Raw genomic sequence first — 6,194 nt, forward strand, 5'->3', positions numbered from 1 at the left:
CACACTATATAGTTTACTATAATATACTATATTTGTCTTACCCATGATTTAAATTATGTTTATTTTTGAACTATTTCTTTCTTAGGGGGTTTTCATCATCCTAAAAACCCTTGTGACAATTAGGTGGCTTTAATAACAACTATAATCAGAATTATATTATATTACATGTGTCCCACACTGATTCTTGTAAGGCGGCAGAAGCCAAGGTTGGAAACTACTGGGTTATTCTCTAACAATAGGTTTTTAAAGCACGTTTAATCATCCAGTATCTAAAATCCAAATATAAAAGTAACTTTTAAGTAAGGCTGTCAAATATATGTAGTAAAGTAGAAAATACATTTCTCTGAAATGTGTATCAAAAGCAGCATAGAATGACACAGACACACAGACACAAAATAATGTGTCGTCTTCTTCCTGTGCTTAGTTTCTCATGGGAATGATAAGGTAATCCAATGCTACCGGTAATATTGGATTGGCCTCGGGTAGAGTGGTTGTTCTCCGACCAGAAAGTTGCCGGTTCAATCCCCACTCTTTCCCATCTGCATGCCGAAGTGTCCATGGCAAGATACTGAACCATATAAAAATAATTAAATTGAAAAAATAAATGAAATGAAATGAAATGAAATGAATCCTGCGCAGGAAGTGCACGGTCTACTTCTGCGCAGGAAGTAAATAAATAATGAGAAACAAATTAAATGAAACACAAAACAAAAACTTATAAAAAAATAAAAAAATAACAGAAAATAATTTCAACTAATTTTAACTGAAGTTAAATAAGCGTCCCATGCTGCAGCTGCTCTCCAATATAAAACGAACTTCAGTCCATCACCATGACTGGATCTTTTAATGTGTAACATCATCTGCAGACACTGCACTAAACACTACCCAGGGCTCACATGCTGTTCAAGCCAGGTAGGACACCACACAACCCCGGTTCAGTCACACCTTTGTAAGTTCTACACTAAAGTATGAAGTGACAAACTGATTAGCTGTGACCTACAAGAAGCTGTTCTGGGTTTATACCTTGTCAGTTAGTCTATGGTGGGTTTATATTCACCACGAGTGCTCGGTATCGATTCCACAGCCGGTCCAATACAGAGGATATTTGTGTGTTGCTGCATACTAATATCCTCCTGGCCTGTTTTCTCCAAATGTATTATGTTATTATGGTCTGCCCTAATGGTACACATGTGATGTGTGATGGTGAGAGGAGCCATAATTGATCATTCACACTCTATTCTGTCACGCACCAAAACAACTATCCCGAAAGCAGGAAGTAGAAGGAGTGAGGCATCATCGACAGTACCAGAGAACCACGATTGCTCACACACGGAAACAATGGTTCACACTGTTGCTCAACTTGACCTTCAGGCCATGTAGTCCTGCACTGACGCCGTCTCCACACAGAAGTCGAGGGGAGATGTTCGACCTCAGAATCATAGTCCACTGGATGTCATGGGGAAAGTCAAGTACGGGGACTGAGGATTTGAACAGACAGGGTAAACACGCCCTGCGCATGACCTTCATGTGTCACACAGCTGATGCAGTCACTTCAGATCTTTCCAAAAAACATGTTAAGTAACAGGAGCTCCATTGCAACAGTAAGGTCCATTCATCCACACAATGGAAACAAGCACAGTCTTGTTTTTGTCATTGCAATGATTCTAAGCACCCTCTTTGCTTCATTCTCACTGTGCCAGACTGTGAAAGCTTACTCAGAAATTCATCCAGATCTGTGTCAAGCCCTGTGTGAATCAGAGCAAACACATGCACCACACTCCACCTGGGTGTTCGAGAGAACTAGGGCGCTGTCGCCATCTAGTGGTTTTCCTGGAATAGGCCCATCCTAGTGTGAGGTTAAGACTCGCACCCAGTCTGAATAGAATTAAATCAATTCATTATAGTAGAATAACATTTCATTCCTTGCAGAATCACACGATATACAAGCTGCACATGGACATGGGGCCACTGTGTGCTGAACGCCAGAAAGATGAGGGGTTGAATGTTCAGTGAACGTCCTCCTCTTCTTCATTCCCTCTTCATCACATACGTGCATATTTTCGCATTTGGCCCCTTGATTTCTCTGGGACGAGGACTTGAATTAATAGGACTTTTAAAATGACCTTAATCGTCCAATGTGTGAGGCATCTGAAGGTAAGTGTGGCTCATTTTACATGCTTGCTGGGGGGAACATAGCTCTGGCGACTTTAATTACCTTCCCCTCAGCTCATCTCCCAGTGAAAATCCCATTTTCCCATGCAGGGATGGTGCAAAGTGCTGAGCTTGGTGATATCTCAGGGCCCCTTCCACGGTGGAGGAGGGGAGTGCAGACATGCTTACTGCCTCCCTTTGAGAAACCCTCATTTCAGCAGGATCGATAGTGCGTCCCACTCCACGGCTGGCAGAGTGCGCTGCCTCTATAAGGGGAGTAGTGGGTGGCGGTGGGTATGTGCGGACAGCTGCACCAAGGCAAGTCCGAGCAGCACACGCAGCCAAGGTGAATGATCGCATGCTGCGTCAGACACTCGGCTCTTCACTTGCTCCGAGATGCAGTTTCTGGGCCGGGCCAGTGGGTGGATGCTGTGTCCTCAAGGGCTGGATGCAGGCTGCACAAAGCCGGTGAACTAGTTCAGCAGGCAGGTACTTCATGTTCTGAGTTCTTTTTCTCTCTGAACTCACTCACAAACGGGCCGTGAGACGAGGGAAGATCTGCAGCTGAAGCACAAACCCCCCCCCCGATGCTCTTTTTTTTTTTTTTTAAATCGTCCTGCACCTCTTTGACAGTATTGGAGGTTGAACACTCAAATAGATTCATGCTGTAGGTGAGGAGACATCTCATGTTTCAGATGGCTTGCAATATTAGACCTGCACTGTCCGGCTGCGTACAGCAGAAATCCTTAGACAGCAATAAAAATCATCTTTGGAAATTCATTCACTGTGCGAATGCTGACCTATACTGCTTAGTTATTTTTGATAACATGGTGCTTGCGTATTGTTCAAGAAACCCAGTGAGGAAAGGCTTAACACTATTTTCAATTTACCACGAGAACCCCTGTTAATAAAATATAATGCTTTAACCAGGGTAGCCTTGTGATTATTTTCACAGTCACTTAATCATGAATAAACTATTTTCTCATTTAGTAAATTGCTTTAAAAAAATGTGTAAAATGATATAAGATTATAAATCAAGCATGTCACAGTTTCCCAAGATCAAATGTGTAAATCGTCTTCTACTGTTGAATCTGAATAATACCAATTCAAAAGGATACAGAACAGATAAAACCAGCAAATCCTGATATTTTATATCAAGTCTTTGGCTTTTGTACGACAAAAGTAACTTACGCTGCTGATTATCAAAATTTGTGCCTCTTTTTCCCCCGTAAAACAGACTAATCAGCTAAACGCTCTATTTGCAAGTGAGTAGATTTGCAGTTAAGATAAAGGTAAAGATAATTTACATACTTTCAAAAATAAATGCTGAAACATGAAATCATGAATTATTGCATCAATTAAAATAATGACAACAATAATGTTTATTTAAGCACGTTGGTATAAATGAAAGCTGAAGATAAACATTGCTTTTATTTAGCAAGAAATGTACACACTCACTCACTCACATCTTTGTGTGTGCGTGCGTCAGCAGGCATGTGCTTAGCGTGTGCTGTGCTGGTGTGACTTTGAGAAGAGCGTGTGTGTGCTGGTTCACAGTCAGGAGAGGAGCTGCACCACTGCGGGACAGAGGGATGTGGATGGGACAGGATGTGTGCTGCAGTGTGCGAGCATCCCCTCTGCTCAGATTGCTGAACATTTGTCAAGGCGCCTGCAGACTTGAATGGTGCATTGCTGCTAAAACACAGTGAGGCATCCGGCGCGGCACGGCTCACCTCCAGGGAAGGGTCCCAGGTGGGTGAGATCCTCCTCGGATGATCCAAAGATTAGGAGTGTCTTTTCCTGGAGAAAAGCTGCTCAGCGCACACCAGAGGATCACAGTGAAGACACATTTATATCGTTCTTACAGGGATTTGTATACCTTTGTCTTTACCGTAAACAAAAAGGAGCAATGTGTGTGTTATCATATCCACCATAAAACCACAGAATATGTCTCGGTGAGTTTCTGCTACTTGCAGTTTGATGTCAGAAATCGACCAACGTGTCTGAGGTGCAGCATCATTTGAGTAGAGGACAAAAGAAATTATGAATTATTGACTTTATTGTCATAAACTGGGTTTCCTCTGTTTCCTCTGCACTGAGATGGCCTGGTTATGCCGGCGGACGGACCAGCAGACGGGCAGAGACACAGAGCTCATCCTGAGGGTCACAGCCAGAAACAGAGTCAGGAGGTGACCGGCACGTCTGTACTTGTAGGATATGGGCCATTCTCAAGTCACACAGAGCATCCAGGAAACAAGCCGGTCCTTCTGATCCTTCACAGTTGTTTGTTAAATTGCGGAAACAGTCTCTCACAGGGTTTTTGCCTCTACCAGACACAGGCCCAGCATGGGCGATTAACAGCCGTGACATCTTCCTGCGCTGAGTAAATCAGTGAAATGTACATCATACCTTATCATCTCAATCACTGACTGCTACAGATAATTGAGCATCCTCTGAGCTGTGTTAGTTAAACTGTTATAACTCACATATTCTGAGAGAGTGAGCACTGTGAGAGTTGTTTGTTTTTACCCTTCAGAGACACAAAAGCACATTTGTTCTAGTTTGCATTCATTGTGGCATTAAGGATGCACCAATCCCACTTTTTCCTTTGCCAAGATTATTTCGACATTTCAACTCCAGGTAGGAAGTCATTCAAATCATCTTTACATCATTTTAGGACTTGCGGTGGATTAAAACTGAGGTTGGTGTTCCTCTGTGACTGAACGTACCTGATAGCAGAGACACTGTATATGGATAGGATTTAGGGGACTCTAACTGCTGGAAATGGAATATTGTTTACAATAATGTTTTCTATTATCACCAGAAATTATGAGTCATTGTGTTTTCATTATGTTACATCCTTTGTATTTACTGTATATTTGGAGGCCGCCATGTTGCACCACCGTGTTTGTATAGTAGACCAGGGTAGATGGACCAAGCAGCGAGGGGCTTCTGCTCTTTCAATCAAGTCATCAGAAGCTACCCGATGCCACTACATTCCACACACTGCTCCTTTTATAAGCTCAAAGTTCAATGCTGATATCAATCCAGTATTTCAGATGGGTCCATCTCTTATCGTGGGCAAATTATATGTGAAAGAACCATCTGCAAATATATTGGCTCTGATGTCAGATGATGATCACAATATCAGTGAGTATCAGCACAGTTCACTTTTTCCAGCACCAACAAACTGAAAGGCACGTCATGTGTTTAAGTTTAAATAACATTAGAAGGTAATCAATGACTTTTATTGTCAATATATTCCATGGAACTTACCGAAACTAACACTGAATTGATTTGTCTTCGAGTATCATCTTGTATCCATGTGATAGTGTTTACAACAGCAGTGTCCAAAAGTCAGTGATAAGTCACAGCATTATCATTTAAGATAACATGATAGTAATATTTGTTACTAAAATAACAAATATAAAACCTTATTTTTGTATCTTTAACATATACTGGCCCAAAACCCTACACTTTGCATCTTTAATTGTTTTCTAATACATGTTATACCAATTCTTCCAGGCTACTTATAATCGTTTCTTTTAATTTATGACCCTGTAACCATGCAGCAAGCATCTCAGAGTGTCTGTCCTGGAGCATGTGTCAGGAATCACCCGGGAGCTGCTGCTGCTGCTGCTGAAATGCGTCACAGGCAGATATACAGACAACAACCGGCTTTTCGGGAAGAACCTATACGTTAACTATCTTTGTCCCAGAGCGCTTCACCTGCTTTTTGACAGTAACAAATAGCAGCGGTGAATGTAGGCCAGGAGTCAGCGCACATCTCCGGATGACACAAATTGTTGTGGAGGATATATGTGCAACGCTCCTCCAAGAACCTGGAATGCAGAACACAATGCAGCACGGGGGGGGGGGGGGGGGGGGCTGAAACTATATTCAGTCGAGTTGAGTTTGCTCTGCGAACCTCTATTCACTTTATTCTATCAAACACAAGATTGTTTTCTGCCTCAACACCTCACAAACATCAACACTATATCGTGGCATCTCCCTGTAATGGATATTTTTCATTAAAAAGAGTG

This window comes from Pleuronectes platessa, chromosome 6 (genome assembly GCF_947347685.1).
Source record: "Pleuronectes platessa chromosome 6, fPlePla1.1, whole genome shotgun sequence".
Taxonomy (NCBI): domain Eukaryota; kingdom Metazoa; phylum Chordata; class Actinopteri; order Pleuronectiformes; family Pleuronectidae; genus Pleuronectes; species Pleuronectes platessa.